We start from the raw sequence: 19,094 nt of genomic DNA on the forward strand, positions 1-19,094 counted from the left end.
CGGATGTGTCTCCTCTTTTTCTTCTTTTTTTCACCAGGAGTGGTCGTTTACCAGTTCCCTGATTTTTTTTTTTTTTTTTGAGAATTGTTAATGTATGCTAAAATTTATTAATTTCATGAGCAGTAAAGACCATTGAGATCCTAATAAATTAGTCTTTTATTTTCTGCAGAACACTTACGGAATTATCTGCTCCTAAGAGAGCATATTGTTTTTTGGGAGTCGTGTTTGTGTTTTTAGTTTCCATTTCTTAATTCATAGTAATTTCTCTTTGCTTTACTCCGATACCTTACCTAACCTAATTTCTGCTGGTTTTAAGATTTAAATACACTCTACTTTCACTGGAGGAACGTTTTTTAATCATGTTATTATTAAGAAAGGCGGGTACAGTGCAGATGCAAAAAGTAGAACAGCCAAGGCTCAGGGAATTGTTTTAAGAAAAAGCTCAGAAAATTTGGAAAGCCAGTCTTGGAACTAAAATTAGAACACTAGAAGCTAAGGTAATGGCAATGGTAAATCATGGTTCCGAAACGTGGCTACTTTAAAAAGTTGAATATGAAAAATATAGTTTTGTCCCACTATTCACCTACAGAAGGAAAGAAAAGATACAATAGTAGGGTCAGGTTTTATGGATGAAAGACTGCCAAAAAATGAGGCTTTTAGTAGCCCAGATGTGACCAAACAAAATCAGGATGTCCTTGAGTGGGCCAGGGAGGGGTTAAGGGAATAGTTATAAGAAGCTGGAGTTTCACGGGAAGGTAAATGTAAAGAATACGGCATTGGACTTTACAGTCCCTACCGGCGGTGCTGATCTCGGTTTCTTGGCCCTTCAGCCAGGATGTGCAATGGGGGGTTAGGGGCCAACCACGGGAAGAAATCAACAGAAACACTTTGGGTAGGGTGGAGGAGTAGAGGGTATACATGTGTTTGTTTCAGGATGTGTCGCGCTGCACCGGGTTGTTCTTCAGCAGTTTATGTTTATCAATGTTTATGTGGCACGTTTATTCTATTCAGGAATAGGAATGAACGACTCCTTGCCATTAATTACATTTCTTAAATTTATTTAAAAATCCATTTTTTTATTTGCTGTTGTAGTGCAGTAAGGTTCGCTCTTTACTAGGATTGCAGACACTGCTGGACCCATTATATGATATAAAAAAATGCAACACCAAAACTGAGATAAGTCTTTTGCGCAAAGGCTGACCATAGTGCGGCGCTGAGTCTTCCTTTTTACATTGTATAGGTTTTTCTCATTCCAGTATTTTTTTTTTCTCTTTTAATGATAAATCTATAGAGTTATCTAATGCATCACAGCAGAAAGCTTAAGAGAAGAAGCTACACTTACTTCAAAGTAGTTCTTTAGGAAAGAAAATGGAAAATAAACTTCAGATCCATCCCTGAGACACGAGACTTGATATTCCCCATTAATCACACAATCAAAACCTTCTGGAGAATGTCGACCATCTTTTCTCATTCTGTTTTCCTAAAGCAAAAAAAAACATCATTATTGATACATAACTACCAAGATTCCGTAATAAGATTTCAATCCAGCCAAGGTAGTTATTTTTCTCCGAGGACAAATAAAGATCTATTGGAAATGGGAAGAAAAGTAATTAAGATGACGGTTGTTGCCCAGTGTGTAAGGCAATATATTAACAACCTAAGAGCTACCATATTAGAAGTAAAACTCTCTGATATTATTAGATAAAATAAAATATAAAGATGGTGTTTTTAGGCTTTGCGGGATCCATTTGCAGAAAATAAGAACTTAATGGCGATCAGGAAGATACGACGCAAAGTAGAACAACAATTAGCAAAAAATAAAACAAAGATAACATTTAAACCCTCTTAGAGAATCAGACTAAATATTATAAGATACGCTTAACTCAAAAGCTCATGTTTAAAACCTGAAAATATAAAGATCAAATTATTTAGAAAAATTCAACAGCTCAAAGGTTGAATCCAAATAATATCATTACTAAACGCTCAACGAAGAGGCAAGAAAAAAAGAACGCTAAAAATTAAGCTGGATTTTTTAAGACAATGAATGTGGGGGAATTTCTTGGAAGGTCGCCAAACTAGAGATTTTCAGCAAAATTGGATAAAAGTAGAGTGTGATGTCTCGGCATCACGCAATTCAGCCCTGTATCGATCATGAAGAAGTAATAGAATATCAAAAATAAATTAAGATTTTTTCTAGAGAGTCAAAAATTATTTAATTATACCCTAGTATATAGCCTATAAGATTACATATCGTCTAATAATAAGCATGTAAAAAAACAAGTAAATTTTAAGGTTTTTAAGTTCTCTTTTTTAACGAGAAACTGGAATTGGCATAGGAATAAACGAAGAAGTCGAGAGAAATATATATCAGACAGTGAGATAGGGGCTGAATCTTCCCTCTTGAAATGAGTATACCCCACCCCTTCCCAAAAAGAAATTCAATAAAAAATAACATAAAAAACATAAACTGCTTTAAAAAAATAAAATGTACGGAGAACTATGAGAAATGTCCCAGTACACAGCAATAAGGCTGGTTTTACTCTCTTTGTTTTGCATCAGACAAAGACTTCATTTGGAAAAATATTCCTATTTCCTTTCAAGGTCACGGCTCTTCTTAACCACCCCTGTATATATAATTAGCACTTTACTGAAAAAATACAAATGAATGTGCATTGTCAGTTTAATATACATATACTGATATTTAGTAATCAAAATGTTAATATTATTTGATTTATTAAAGTTATAAAAGTAAAAACATCTATATTTTTTTCAGTAAAGTGCAAATTATGTTCTGGCCCTGGGAAGGCATAGGGGTTTTGAGCCCAACTTATGTTAATTTCTGCTCGTTTTGAGTTTGGCTCAGTTGTTTATTGTAATTTCTGTTCGTTTTGGGCTTCATTTATTTATTGATGCTGATTTGTGGTAGTTTCACGCTTGGTAGATTATTTGATTTTATTTTTGCTCATTTTTTGTTTAACGGAGTTCTTAACTTTTCTTTGAAAAAATTATTTTGTGGAAAAAATTTTTTAAATTAATTTCTGTTCGTTTTATATTGAAATAGTCTTTTCAGGGAAAAAGAAAATAATACTTTAAATCTTTTCGGTTTTTTAAGACTTTATAGTTTGGCCTGCTATTTTTATGCTGGAGAAAATTTTTCAGCAATTTTTAACAGCATACACCCTTTTAAAAATCTGGACACAAATAGTACTATTTAATTTAGTTTCATACCTCCTCTAGTTGACCTGAAACGGAAAACTTGGTACCATTCGCAAAAAAATCTGTTTACTTTCTTTGATAGCTTCGATACACTTATGCTATTTTGATTTGGTTAAATTTTAAGAGCAGAAATGGGAGGGTTGGCGTGATAGGTTGAGAGTGGAAGGGGGATTAGTTGTCCTCAAATTACTTTCGACTATTAAAAAGGGCATCAGCCCTTTCCATTTTCAACCAAAGGAACCCTTTTCGAAGTTCCCACGACAACTCCGTCGATACGACAAGCCCTGGTCTAAACAACAACAACATCAAAAAATAATACATTACACCCACTTCGATCTTTACTATGAAAACGTAAAGCCTTCCAATCACTTTCGACTATTAAAAAGCGCACTAAGCCTTTCGACTTCCAATCGAATGAGTCCTTTTGAAAACGACAACGCTTCCTATAAACACCTTATATGCCACCAGGGCATTAATTACCAATCACTTTCCAATCACTTTCGACTATTAAAAAGGGCACTAGCCATTTCAATTTCCAATCGAATGAGCCCTTTTTGAAGTTTCTATTACAACGCGTTATATAAAAACCTTACATGCCCCCGGGGAATAATTTACAACCCTTGCCCTGTGGGCTGGGGGGGGGCGGGGTATTGTCATACTCAAATACCTAATTTCCAGAACTTAAAACGACGTTGAATAAAATGGCTATCACTAAGTATTGATTAGATGTGTTTGGGGAAAAGGTGGGCGTGAGAGGCGGGATAGTTGCCCTATAATCACTTTCGACTATTAAAAATGGGACTAGCCCTTTGAAATTCCGATCAAATGAGCCTTTTTTAAAGTTTCTACGACAAAACCTTCTATAAGACCTTATAAGCACCAAGGGCATAACTTACAACCCTTGCTCTAAGGGTTGTGGGGGAATGTCCTCAAAAATCTAATTTCTATCTGGAAATCAACTACGCTGAATAAAATGGCTATCTTAAAATTTTGATTGGATGTGTTTCGAGAAATAGTGGGCGTGGAAGAGGTGTTAGTCACCTTCCAATCACTTTCAAATATTAAAAATGGCCCTAGCCCTTTCAATTACCAGTCAAATGGGCCCTTTTGAAATTTTTTCGACGAAACTTTTAATAAAAATCTTATATGCCCCCAGGGCATAACTTACAATCCTTGCCCTGAGTGCTGGGGGGGGGGTGTCATTCTCAAACACCTAATTTCCCAGACTTTCTACTACGTTGAACAAAATGGCTATCTGAAAATTTTGATTGGACGTGTTTGGAGGAATGGTGGGCGTGCGACGGGGGTTAGTTACCCTCTAATCACTTTCGACTATTACAAAGGTCACTAGCCCTCTCAATTTCGAATTGAATGAGCCCCTTTTGAAGTTTTACGACAACTCTACCTATAAAAACCTTATATGCCCCCAGGGCAGAACTTACAACCTTTGCTCTTAGGGCTCTTGGGGGTTTGTCATCCTTAAATACATGATTTCCAGAAGTTTTAACTACGTTGAACAAAATGGCTATCTCTAAACTTTGATTGAATGTTTTTGGTGAAATGTTGGGCGTAAGAGGGGGGTTTATTACTTTCCACTCCCTTTCGACTATTAATTTCCAATCAAATGAGCCCTTTTTGAAATTTCTATAACAACTTTCCATATAAACTTTATTCCCCCAGGGCCTAATTTATAATCCGTGCCCCGAGGGCTCTGAGGGGGTTATCATCCTCAATGACCTAATTTCAAGAACCTTCAACTACGTTGAACAAAATGGATATCTAAAAATTTTGATTGGATGTGTTTGGGGAAAAGGTGGGCGTCAGAGGGGCGTTAGTCGCTCTCCAATCACTTTCAACTATTAACAAAAGCACTAGCCCTTTCAATTTCCAATTGAATGAGCCCTCTTGAAGTTTCTATGCTTTCAATAAAAAGGCATAACTTACAACCCTTGTCCTGAGCGTTGTGGGGGGGAGGGGTTATCATCCTTAAAGACATAATTTCCAAAACTTTCAACTAACCCCCAATTCTACGACAAAGATTTCAATAAAAACCTTATATGCCCCCAGGGCATAACTTATAGACTTTGCCCTTAAGACTGTGGGGGAGTGTCCAGATCAAATATATAATTTTTTGAACTTTGAACTGCATGGAACACAATGGTCATCTCAAAATCTTTATTGGATGGGCTAGAGGAAAGGGTGCGTATGAAAGGGATGTTAGTTGCTTTCCAATCACTTTTAATTATTAAAAAGGGGATTAGCCATTTCAATTTCCAATCGAATGAGCCCTTTTTGAATCTTTACAACAACGCGTTATATAAAAATCTTATATGCCCCATGGACATAATTTACAACCGCTGCCCTGAGGGCTGTGGGGGGGGGGGGGGTGAGAGGTTGTCATCTCAAAGTCCTAATTTCAAGAACTTAAAATAACGTGGAAAAAAATGGCTATCTCAAAGTTTTGATTAGATGTGTTTAGGGAAAAGGTGGGCGTGAAAGGCGGTTTAGTTGCGCTCTAATCACTTTCGACTATTAAAAAGGGTACTAACCCTTTGAATTTCCAATCGAATGAGCCTTTTTAAAGTTTCAAGGACAACGCCTTCTATAAAAAAAACCTTATATGCCACCAGGGCATAACTTACAACCCTTACCCTAAGGGCTGTGGGGAACTGTCCTCAAAAACATAATTTCTATCTGTAAATCAACTACGCTGAGCAAAATGGCTATCTCAAAATTTTGATTGGATGTGTTTCGGGAAATGGTGGGCGTGGAAGGGGCGTTAGTCGCCTTCCAATCACTTTCGACTATTAAAAAGGACACAAGCCACTCCAATTTCCAATTGAATGAGCGCTTTTCGAAGTTTCTAAGACAACTTTTTCGATACGAAGTGCCCTGCTCTAAAGAAAAAAATTAATAAATAATACATTGTGCCAACAAAGTTCTTATATACCCCAGGAGATAACTTAAAGCCCTTGCCCTGAGGGTTGTGGGGGAGTGTCCTCCTCTTTACTTAGTCCCCGTTTCTTGTCTCGTTCTCGAGTGTCCCCGTTCTTTACTTAGGCAGCGCGATCCTGCTGCCTATGATTTATGCAGCAACTTTCTATATAAACCTTATATGCCCCCAGGGCATAACTTACAACCCTTGCACTGAGGGCTCTGAGGGGGTTATCATCCTTAAACACCTATTTTCCAGAACGTTCAACTACGTTGAACACAATGGATATCTCAAAATTTTGATTGGACGTGTTTGGGAAAATGGTGGGCGTGAGAGGGGCACTAGTCACTCTCCAATCACTTATCAACTATTAAAAAAGACCATAACCCTTTAAATCTCCAACTCAATGAGCCCAGTTGAAGTTTCTACAACGACGCTTTCAATAAAAACTTTATATGCCCCCAGGCCATAACTTACAACCCTTGCTTTGAAGGTTGAGGGGGGAAGGGATTTCATCCTTAAAGATCTAATTTCCAAAACGTTCAACTGCGTTGAATAAAATGGCTATCTAAAAATTTTGATTGGATGGGTTTGGGGAAATGGTGGGTGCGAAAGGGGGGTTAGTTGCCCTCAAATCACTTTCGACTATTAAAAAGGGTACTATCCCTTTGAATTTCAAATCGAATGAGCCTTTTTTCAAGTTTCTACGACAAAGATTTCAATAAAAACCTTATATGCCCCCAGGGCATAACTTATAATCCTTGCCCTGAGGGTTTTGGGAGAGTGTCCTCCTCAAAAATATATTTTCTGTCTGGAAATCAACTACGCTGAACAAAATGACTATCTGAAAATTTTGATTTGAAGTGTTAGAGGGAATGATGGGCGTGTGGGGAGGGGCTAGTTGCCCTCCAATCACTTTCGATTATTAAAAAGGGCACTAGCCCTTTGAATTTCCAATCGAATGAGTTTTTTTGAAGTTTCTACGACAACGCCTTCCTTAAAAACGTTATATGCCCCCAGGGCATAACTTAAAACCCTTGTCCAGAGGGCTGTAGGGGAGTTAGTAGAAAGGGGGGTACCAGCCCCATCCCTCACCCCTGCTGCCATCTACAATTTAGTTTAATGCTGACGGGACATAATTTATTCAAGGAATATCGATCGAGTCTAATGGGGGTCAAGGTCGATTTATTTGCTGTTGTTTGTCCAGGTGTAATGACATTGGGGTGATTTACATAATCGATGGGGGAATTATTGGTTCACGAAGGGGGAATTAAGAAACAAACATTTCTTCATTGTTGTTTGGCTAGCAAGACCTGAAAACTTGATCTACATAATCGCTAAGGGAAATTATTGATTCACGAATGGTGGAATTTTATGAAACATTACGGCTTCTTTAATCTTAGGTCTGTGGGATAACCGTTCTTTAGGTCAGAGAGAAAAATTCATATTCTATTTTTAAATAGGGCTTCATTGATCTTTAGTGTCAGGAATTATAAATGACATCACTTGGTATCTCGGAATTATGCGGGAGTTTAAAGAGATAGAAATTCTATTTTTAAATACGGCTTCACTGAGCTTTAAGTCGGAGAGATAAATTGATATTCTAACGAAACCTTAATAGTTTACCTAGGAAAATTTATGAGATGAAGAGATTAACGTAGGAAAGGGTTTCCTAGAAATTTGAAATGTGAAAGCACAGAGATGCCAAAAAACAAAAGGAACACATAGAAATTACTTTTAGGGGATTATTTGGGCGAAAGCGTTTTAGACAGTTTATGGAATTATTTCGGCGAAACAGTTAGAGACATTTTAAAAGATGATTTAAAAGATGATTTTAGAAGAGGTTTTGAGTGTGGTCGTTATAATACACAAGTTGTATATTAACAGTGTTGTGAGGTCCCCTACCCAACCCCAAAGGACCCCGATCACCCTACCCCAATCCAAACCGTTCTAATCCCCATACCCCAAACCAGAAGGAACCCCCCCGTCCCCACAGCGTCCCAGGGCTCCCCAAGGGCCCCCGGCTTCCCAAAGGCCCTAACCCGGTCCCCCAAGCCCCAAAGGGCCCCGCTCCCCCTACCCCGATCCTCAAAGGTCCCCCAGGCTCCCAATGGGCCACCGGACCCCCAAAGGCCCTCCCCGGGTCCTCAAAGGTCCCCCAGGCTCCCAATGGGCCACCGGACCCCCAAAGAGCCCCTCCCCCCTTTGGTCCCCAAAGGGCCCCCCTCCCTCTCCCTCCATCTCCCCCCTCCTTCCCATCCCCTTCCCCCCCTCCCGCCCACCCCCTCCCCCTCCTCCCCTCCCCTTCCCCATTTTTTAATATTTTTTTGTGCATTGAGACACAGAACGACCCTCCCCCCGGCCCCCACCCCCAAAAAAAAGGTCCCCCGACACCCCAAAGGCCTGATTTTTCAAACTTCATTTTGAATTTCTTTCTTTGAAATGAAAGAGTTGGAATATTTCAGTAGTGTTTGGTTGTGGTTTACCTTGTCACAGTTACATTTTCTTGATTTTTCAAAGTTCATTTTGATTTTCTTTTCTTGAAATGCAAGAGTTGGAATATTTCAGTCGTGTTTGCTTGTGGTTTACCTTGTCACATTTACATTTTCTTGATTTTTTATAGTTTATTTGAATTTATTTCTTTGAAACGCAAGAGTTGGAATATTTCACTAGTGGTTGGTTATGGTTTACCTTGTCACAGTTACATTTTCATGATTTATCAAAGTTCATTTTGAATTTCTTTCGATGAAATGTAAGAGTTGGAATATTTCAGTAGTGTTTGGTTATGGTTTACCTTGTCACAGTTACATTTTCTTGATTTTTCAAATTAATTTTGAATTTCTATCGTTGAAATGCAAGAGTTGGAATATTTCAGTAGTGTTTGGTTGTCGTTTACCATGTCACAGTTACATTTTCTTGATTTTTCAAAGTTCATTTTGAATTTCTTTCGTTGAAATGCAAGAGTTGGAATATTTCAGTAGTGTTTGGTTGTGGTTTACCTTGTCACAGTTACATTTTCTTGATTTTTCAAAGTTCATTTTGAATTTCTTTCGTTGAAATGCAAGAGTTGGAATATTTCAGTAGTGTTCGATGTGGTTTACAGTGTCACAGTTACATTTTCTTGTTTTTTCAAAGTTCATTTTGAATTTCTTTCATTGATATGCAAGAGTTGGAATATTTCAGTAGTGTTTGGTTGTGGTTTACCATGTCACAGTTACATTTTCTTGATTTTTGAAAGTTCATTTTAAATTTCTTTCGTTGAAATGCAAGAGTTGGAATATTTCAGTAGTGTTTGGTTGTGGTTTACCTTGTCACAGTTACATTTTCCTGCTTTTTCAAAGTTCATTTTGAATTTTTTTCATTGAAATGCAAGAGTTGGAATAGGTCAGTTGTGTGTGGTCTTTGAGGTCCTTGTCACCTTTTAAGTTTACTGAAAGGTCATTTGTGTTTGTGATGTTCTTTCCTTGAAAAGCTATAGTTTAATTTTTTCAAAAGTGTTTGATCATGGTTCACCATATAGCTGTTACAGTTTATTTTTTTTTCTAATATCATTTTTAACATCCTTCGTTTACTTGACGTAGTTTTACTCTTTCACACTTGGTCTTTTGTTGTATAAAGTGTCTCAATTACATTTTCCTGATTTTTCAAAGTTCATTTTGAATTTCTTTCATTGAAATACAAGAGTTGGATTATTTCAGTAGTGTTTGGTGGTGGTTTACCTTGTCACACTTACATTTTCCTGATTTTTCCAAGTTCATTTTGAATTTCTTTCGTTGAAATGCAAGAGTTGGACTATTTTAGTGGTGTTTTGTCTTGGTTTACCATGTCAAAGTTACATTATCTAGATTTTTCAATTATCATTTTTAAGTTCTTTCTTTGAAATGCAAGAGTTGGAATATTTCAGTAGTGTATGGTTATGATATACCTTGTCACAGTTATATTTTATTTTTTTTTCAATTGTTATTTTGAATTTCTTTAGTTGAATTGCAAGAGTTGGAATATTTCAGTAGTGTCTGTTTTTGGGTTACCTTGTCACACTTAACTTTTTTTGATTGTTTAAAGTTAATTTTGAATTTCTTTCATTGAAATGCAAGAGTTGGAATATTTCAGTAGTGTTTGGTTGTGGTTTACCTTGTCACAGTTACATTTTCTTGATTTTTAAAAGTTAATTTTTAATATATTTCGTTGAAATGCAAGAGTTGGAATATTTCAGTAGTGTATGGTTCGTTTAGGCCTATACCTTGTCTAAGTTACATTTTCTTGATTTTTCAAAGTTCATTTTGAATTTCTTTCGTTGAAATGCAAGAGTTGGAATATTTCAGTAGTGTGTGGTTGTGGTTTAACTTGTCACAGTTAAATTTTCTTGATTTTTAAAAGTTCATTTTGAATTTCTTTCGTTGAAATGCAAGAGTTTGAATATTTCAGTATTGTTTTGTTTTGGTTTACCTTTTCAAATATTAAGATTCTTGTTTTTTCAAAGTTCTTTTTGAATTTCATTCGTTGAAATGCAAGAGTTGGAATATTTCAGTAGTGTTTGGTTGTGGTTTACCTTGTCATAGTTACATTTTCATGATTTTTCAAAGTTCATTTTGAATTTCTTTCATTGAAATGCAAGAGTTGAAATATTTCAGCAGTGTTTGGTTGTGGTTTACCTTGTCACAATTACATTTTCTTGATTTTTCAAAGTTCATTTTGAATTTCTTTCGTTGAAATGCAAGAGTTGGAATATTTCAGTAGTGTTTGGTCGTGGTTTACCTTATCATAGTTACATTTTCTTGATTTTTCAAAGTTCATTGTGAATTTCGGTCTTGGCAAAGCACGAGTTGGAATATTCCAGTAGAGTGTGGTTGTGGTTTAACTTGTCACACTTACATTTTCTTGATTGTTCAAAGTTCATTGTGAATTTCTGTCGTTGAAATGCAAGAGTGGGAATATTTCAGTAGTGTTTGGTTTTGGTTTACCTTGTCAAACTTACATTTTCTTGATTTTTCAAAGTTCATTTTGAATTTCTGTCTTTGAAATGCAAGAGTTGGAATATTTCAGTAGCGTTTGGTTGTGGTTTACCTTGTCACATTTACATTTTCTTGATTTTTCAAAGTTCATTTTTGAATTTCTTTCGTTGAAAAGCAAGAGTTGGAATATTTCAGTGGTGTTTGGTAGTGGTTTACCTTTTCTAAGTTACATTTTCTTGATTTTTCAAATTTAATTTGAATTTCTTTCGTTGAAATGCAAGAGTTGGAATATTTCAGCAGTGTCTGGTTATGGTTTACATTGTCAAAGTTACATTTTCTTGTTTTTTCAAAGTTCATTTTGAATTTCTTTCGTTGAAATGCAATATGTTGGAATATTTCAGAAGTGTTTGGTTGTGGTTTACATTGTCACAGTTACATTTTCTTGATTTTTCAAAGTTCATTTTGAATTTCTTTCGTTGAAATGCAAGAGTTGGAATATTTCAGTAGTGTTAAACTTAAAACCCTTACCCCAAGGGTTGTGGGGGAGTTTCATCCTCAAAAACATATTCTCTCTCTGGAAATCAACTACGCTGAACAAAATGGCTATCTCAAGATTTTGATTGGATGTATTTGGGGGAATGATGTGCGTGGCGGGGGGGGGAGGCGTTGGGCTAGTTGCCCTCCAATCACTTTCGATTATTAAAAAGGGCACTAGCCCTTTGTATGTCCAATCGAATGAGCCTATTTTGAAGTTTCTACTACAACGCCTTCTGTAAAAACCTTATATGCCCCCAGGTCATAACTTGCAACCCTTTCCCCGAGGGTTGTGAGAGAGTTTCCTCCTCGAAAACATATTTTCTATCTGGAAATCAACACCGCTGAACAAAATGGCTATCTCAAAATTCTGATTGGATGTGTTTGGGGGAATGATGGGCGTGGGGGGGGGGGGCTAGTTGCCCTGTAATCACTTTCGACTATTAAAAAGAGTACTAGTCCTTCAAATTTCAAATCGAATGAGCCTGTTTTGAAGTTTCTAAGACAAGGCCTTCTGTAAAAACCTTACACGCCCCAAGGGCATAACTTAAAACCCTTGCCCCGAGGGTTGTGGGGGAGTGCCCTCCTCAAAAACATATCTTCTATGTGGAAATCCTCTACGCTGAACAAAATGGCTATTCCAAAATTTTTATTGGATATATTTCGGAGAATGATGGGAGTGGGGGGGGGGGGCAATATACCCCCAAAAACATTAGAATCTTAAAAAGGGGACTAGCCTAATTTCAAATCGAATGAGCCCCTTTCAAAGTTTCTACGACAAATCCTTCGATACGAAGTGCCCGGATATGGAAAAAAAAACACATTGTGCCCACATCGTTCTTTACTTAGGCAGCGCTAGCGCGTTGCCTATGATTAGAGAACACTATCACAGAGATTTCTAGCCTCTCAATAAGGATGATCATGGATCTGTGTTCCTTTGGGGTTTTTCCCGTTGATAGCCTTATTGAAATAATGGTCCTAGAATAACAGAGGAGGGCTTATTTACACGAAAATTGAAAGTTCTGTAATTGCCCTCCAATTTAACTAGAATATGAAGCTTTCTTAAAAGTGCTAAGAACCTTAGCGTGATGAGCAAGGTATTGAGGAGGGAGGGGGGGGGGGCAACCCCTTCATATCTGGAATAATTTTCATTGATTTTGAGTTTTAGCGTTGCTCCTTACTTTCAATTGAATAAACTTGTTGTTTTTATTTAAAACCAGTTATGTGCGGAGTCCCTTTCCTTTCACATTGAATGATTTTATTGGGAAAGAACAAAGTTCTGAAAGTTCTGATTGCCCTCCAATCACTTTCGACTATTAAAATGGGCACTAGCCCTTTGAATTTTCAATCGAATGAGCCTTTTTTGAAGTTTCTACGACAACGCCTTCTACAGAAACCTTATATGCTCCCAGGGCATAACTTAAAAACCTTTCCTTGAGGGCTGTGGTCGAGTGACCTCCTCAAAAACATATTTTCTATCTGGAAATCAACTACGCTGAACAAAATGGCTATCTCAAAATTTTGATTGGATGTGTTTGGGAGAATGAGGGGCGGGGGGGGGGGGCTAGTTGCCATCCAATCACTTTAGACTATTAAAAAGGGCACTAGCCACTCTAATTTAAAATCGAATGAGCCCTTTTCAAAGTTTCTAAGACAACTCCTTCGATACGAAGTGCCCGGGTATGGAGAAAAAACACATTGTGCCCACATCGTTCTTTACTTAGGCAGCGCTAGCGCGCTGCCTATGATTAGAGAACACTATCACAGAGATTTCAGGCCTCTCAAGAAGGATGATCAAGGATTCGTGTTCTTTTGGGGTTTTTCCCGTGGATAGCCTTATCAAAATAATGGTCCTAGAATAACAGAAGAAGGTTTATTTACACAGTTTCGTTATTACAGCAGTTTCGTTTTCTACCATTTTTGGGGATACAACTTTCGAGTAAAATTCTAAGAAAGCAAATCGATTTTAAAATTATTGAAAAATAGTATAGTGAGCTTCACTGTATTAGAGGCAGCAGTGCCGCAACGTGGCATATTCGTTCCAAAATATAAACCATGTCTATACAAAAAAAAATGGTTGATATAGATGATTATTTTAAAGCTTCATTTAACTAATTTGATTCATTTGAGGTTTGATAGAATTATGTACAGTGGTGTATAAATGCGCATTAGCTTTTACGGAGGAGAGCCAGTGGATCTTTGTGCAGATGGAAGGGTTGCGCTTGAAGCCTCAAAGAATGTTTTTTTTGCTTTAACTTTTCTAACTCTCCGTAAACCTTCAGATAAATAAAGGTGGATGTTTGGCAGGGGATGGAGTAATCTCAAATCTCTCTTCATTCCAAGCAATATTTTTGGACTAAGCCTGCAATATGGGTACTGTGGAGTGATAGCTCCCATTATTCCAGAAATATTTTTATGTGTAACAAAAGATTACAATCATACGTATACCGGCACAAAAGGGAGTGAGAGAGGGGGAGCGCATTATGAGCACATCCAGCAAATTTTCCAGGGCTGAAAATGAGGGTCAAGTGCTCCAAAAATATTTTGGTTTTACCATGATTTGAAATATTTCTTTTTGTTCTATTTACATACATCTTTTATATCTTCTTATGTCCTGGGGGGGGGGCACTGGCCCTTTCCAGCGTTTCTCGGGGATTTTTCTGTGAAATGATTTTTTTTCAAAAAGCTTCCATTGAAAACCGTGTAATGACAGCCCTATGATTTGTTTAAAATTTCAAACCCCTCCCTCCGCCTCATTCTGAAAAAAAATAGGAGGCTTTTCTTTTCACGAATGACTACCAGTTTCGAAGCATTTTTACACGAATACGAAACCTTATTGTAAGAAAAAGGGGGATGGTCGAAGAAGGAAGTGATATTCTTCTTCATACTTAAAAGGGCCTTGGATCAAACAGATGGTAGTAACAAATTGTAAGTAAAGGGCGGCCCTTTTAAAAGAATCCACAGACAATCGTAAGAGTAGATAACAATATATGAGTAGTAACCATCTATTGAATTTGAGGACGCCCCCGTACCAAACAGGTTTTTCTGGCAGTCCTATTCTACAGGGGCATTACACCTTTCAAAGAGATTTACGCAAATTCTTTTAACGTATTAATTATTACAATAGCTTCCTTTTTATTACGGTGCGATTTTTATCAAGATCTGTGGCCTTTTTTAGGGATGTTATTTGAAAATCAGAAAATTTTTTAAAAAAAGCGCTTAGCTTTCGATCGGTAATTTGGGATTAGAATAAAATGTTTGATTCTTTTAATGTATTAATTGTTACAAAAGCTTCCTTTTTAGAGTTTCGGTTACTATTAGCCTGATTTGCTCCTTACTTATAGTTCGTTACCATGTACTGTTGGAAAATGTATTTCAGTTATATTTTAGATCATACTAGTGTAATGGTGTTTTTGGTCTTTAGAAGAAGAACCAAAACAATTTAGAATCTACGCTGCTTACCTTAATTTAAGAGCTGAAAATAATTATAAAAAATCTAAATTTGTAACAATGATTATTTTATTTTTATAATAAAGGAAAATATAAATATTTATTTAATTGAATAAAAAAAAAAAAAAATTCCAGCTCCCCCTATTTAACACCAGTTTTTTAATGCAAAAATAGGCACATATTGCACCCTGTTTAAATCAGAATAATCTGTGGATTCTTAATCTTTATGAACCAAGGACCAAAATTGACCCATTCCTCCTATCGGCTTTTTAGCAGAAAGATAAGCATCTTGCAACTTTTTCGAAGTAGAAAAAAAAAGGCTCAAGTAAGGTTTTGTAAAATTTCGTGGGCAAACTCAGTTTTTGTAAAATTCAGATTCAATCGCTAAAAAAAGTAACTGAAAACACTTGGATCTTAAATCAAGATGTTTTTTACAATAATAAATAAGTATAAAATAAAATGAATTATCCCAAAAAACCACCATGCATTTTTTTTTCACTATCAATTTTGGCCTTTTTTTTAATGTATGAAGATCTGTGAAATAATGCTCCTCTGGAAAAGAACGCGATATGGGGCGAACCTGCATTAATGCAAGCAACAAGGTCATCTATTATCAAATGCGCTGGTAAAATTACACATGACCTGGACCAGCCAATGGCCGCGAATCTTTTAATCCCAGGGACCTCTGGCACCAGTGTTAGCTCCACGCAAACTGGAAGGAAGTTGAAAAGGGAATGGGCTGCTTTGCATTATGTCTCAGCCTCATCAGATGAAGATAGGGGGGACACTCCTCTTCAAGCCATGCCAGGGACTTCTGATCTGCAGCCAGAAATTGTAAATGTATATATTTTTTTCCCTTATTTTTTCAAAAATAAGACAAAATTTTCTCAGGCGCATAGCTTTTGACGAGTAAAACTTAAAATTTTTTCTATAATAATAATCCTTTTTCATTTTAATTAATTAACCAAATTAGCGTTATTTAAAGGAATGATTATAACTACTAAATATATTATCCCGCATTTCTATTAAAAAAAAAAAAAAAAAAACCTTACATTTTAAATTCTAACCAATATGCATTATAATGCAAAAATTCCAATATTCCTTTTAAACAAAAACTAACTATTTGAAAAACAAACAATTCACTGTTTCACAGTTGACAAATCATTCTCAAACTACTGTATATTTTGCACTAAGCCCTTGTCCATATCCGATGTTTATCAAATTATTCCCATCGCTACTTAATCCGCTTTGAATTTTAAGTAGGGTTTCATGTGGCAGGATGTGTATTTGCGATAAGAAGGTCTTTTTTTTAATAATCTCCAATTATGTCTTTCACAATGATGTCAAGAAACATTATTTTGAGCGAACTCATTTTCAAGCAATTATTTTCATTGAAAGATGCTTTCGAGAAAGAATTTGAGGCTGTTCTATTTGAACAGTGTTGTGAAGTCCGATATCTCAACTCGAAAGGGCATCGATCCTCCTACCACAAAGGAAGCTCCCGGTTCCCAAGGGTCCTCCCGGGGAGGGGTTGCGGGGGGGTAACTTTTTATTAAAAAAAAAAAATTTTTTGATAAAAAAAAGAAAAAAGAAAAGTGTGCTATAATTGTGATAAAACTTTCGTCAAAAAAACAAAAAAAACAAAAACTTAATCTATTCATTTTCTAGTTTCAGGGGGAGGCTGTGAAAACTTCTGCCTTCCCTGGTCCAGGACTTTAAAGTATCATTGGTAATTGCCCTCTCTCCCTAGATGATGTTAGTGAAAGTACGTTATTTGATATCCCTCGGCATTTTTAATTTATAGCTGAAGAAGTGGACAGTTTTATGCAAATTGTTGGGTCTACTTCTTCAGGGGACATTTTTAATGACAACTTTACTATTAGTGAATTGAGTCCTGAACAAACAGGGACAGGATATGAAAATAGTGCTATGTCCTCGGAATTGCGTGAATTTTATTTGATAGAATCTACTCAGGTCATTTACGAACATACAGGATAAATTTTAGCTCCCCCAAGGAAAACACTGGCATTATTCTAACTTACCCCTTGAAAGTTATCCATAGCTGTATCGACAGAATACGAGCAAAAATTGAGATTCAGATCCAGAATTGGGGAGGTCGGGGGGGAATTAAAGTGTCGGTGAATCAAAAAGTTTACTTACAAAAGGGGACATCCGGGGACATTTTTTATTTTCACTTTTAACAGGCAACCAGACGTTTTATCCGGGTCTAAACGAATTTGAAGAAAATTTTTTCAACTGGGTGAATAAACTAATTTCAACTTTGGACACGTTTAGCGAGAGGGGAAATGGTCCATCATTTTATACATTGAACGCATGGATCTGAATCTCAGTAGATTTAAAAAAAACTTTATTTTAAGGGGTGGGAGGGGTAAAGGAATAAAATGCCACCCAGATTTGTCGGCTACAGGAGGGGTTCATGGTTTCAGATTTGAAAAGGCACTGCAATGCTTTAAATATGCGTTTTTAGCAGCAGCCCATAAGATATTAAAAGATGATTCAACAATGAAAAATCTCGACAAACTTGCACGTAACAGTGGAAAAAATTTCCACAAAGTAAATTTTGATTGTTTAGTGGGAAAGTATCCGGTGTCCTTTAAATAATTATCAATTTTCTAGAACCCAATTGAAAATCGTGGGGTGGGGGGGGCTGTTCTTCAGTATGACACTGAATTTGTAGATGGGGGAAAAAAACCAAATAAAAAAGGAGTTTTGTATTCAGTGAGGACACCGTCAGTAGATAATGTTAAAAATTTTGTATGGGTTATTTACAAGCATCCCAAAGATGTAAATTCCTATGGTCATTTTTTCCCCGTCACGGCGATAAGTCGAATCCTATCCCAAGGCAAGAAGAAAGGGGAACGTTTCTATTGTCCCATGTGCCTTTCCTCGTTTAGTTCTGAGGGAACACTTTCAGACCACATGGAGCCTTGCAAAATTCATGGAGATCAAAGAAGAGAAATGCCGGCAGAAGGCAAAGACACTTTACAATTGAAAAATTTCCAAAATTCCCTTCTACAAGCTGATAAAGAGTGTTTGGGCTGTAAAACAAGACTGATTGAGTTATCGGACCCATTAAGGTCAAATATAGTCAAGGAACACAAACTAGTTGCGTGTTCCTACGCACACGCCCGTCGCGACGCCAACAATAAAATGCAATTGGAAGTTTTTTTTTTACTATGGACGAGGAGGGCAGTATGGAAAAGCTATTGATTTCTTTAATAAAAACGACAAACAAGGCAATTTCACGATTACGTCATACCAATTATCCAATGACATTGTCGGATAAAGAGCAACGGGCGCTGGAAAAGGGGACAATTTGCTGGGTGTGTAGGGAGGCCCTTGCCCCAAAAGACGCGGTTCAGGACCACAATCACCTTATTGACCCCAATTCAACGGGAAAAAGTAACTTTCGAGGGTGGCCTCACAAATTGTGTAATTTAAAAATTAAACAACAACTTTTTCTACCGGTTTTTATACATAACTCTAACTATGATCTGAAGTGTGTACTACCTGCATTGGCACATCTTCAAAGAAATGTAACAATAGATGATGATGCATGGGTGATAGACAGCTTTACGTACAAAATCATACCTAAATTATCGGAAAAGTTGCTTGTTTTGGAATTTATGTGGAAATTTGTTGAAGCCGGCGTTGAGTACACGAATAAAATTCGCTTTTTAGATTCCTACAGTTTTTTCCCTAAATCATTGAGCGAATTAATTCAAGTGCAGAAAAACGATGACGGCAGCAATGCTTTCCCCTTCTCAAGCAACAATTTCCAAATGATTTATATGATTTGTTTACGGTCAAGGGCATTTATCCTTATGACCATTATTGTTCCATGTCGAGATTCGCCGAGGAGACTATTCCTCCAATTGAATCATATGACGACAGTCTTCACGATCTTAGTTGCACCCCCGAGGAATACAGTTTTGCTACAAAAGTTTGGGCAGAGGAAGGGTGTAAAAATAGGTTTGACTACTGCA

At 36.8% G+C, this 19,094-nt stretch overlaps 1 long non-coding RNA gene across 1 annotated transcript in view; it reads right to left on the reverse strand.

Annotated features, from left to right (window-relative positions):
• Positions 1 to 1,345: 1,345 nt before the first annotated feature.
• LOC148949465 (uncharacterized) overlaps positions 1,346 to 19,094 on the reverse strand; it is a 49,970-nt gene continuing 32,221 nt past the window's right edge. Inside the window, exon 3 of the long non-coding RNA XR_016142084.1 lies at positions 1,346 to 1,480. This is a non-coding gene — a long non-coding RNA (uncharacterized LOC148949465). The remainder of the gene's footprint in view (positions 1,481 to 19,094) is intronic.

The sequence above is a fragment of the Artemia sp. Qi Xiang Cuo genome, chromosome 8 (assembly GCF_049724085.1).
Source record: "Artemia sp. Qi Xiang Cuo chromosome 8, ASM4972408v1, whole genome shotgun sequence".
NCBI lineage: Eukaryota > Metazoa > Arthropoda > Branchiopoda > Anostraca > Artemiidae > Artemia > Artemia sp. Qi Xiang Cuo.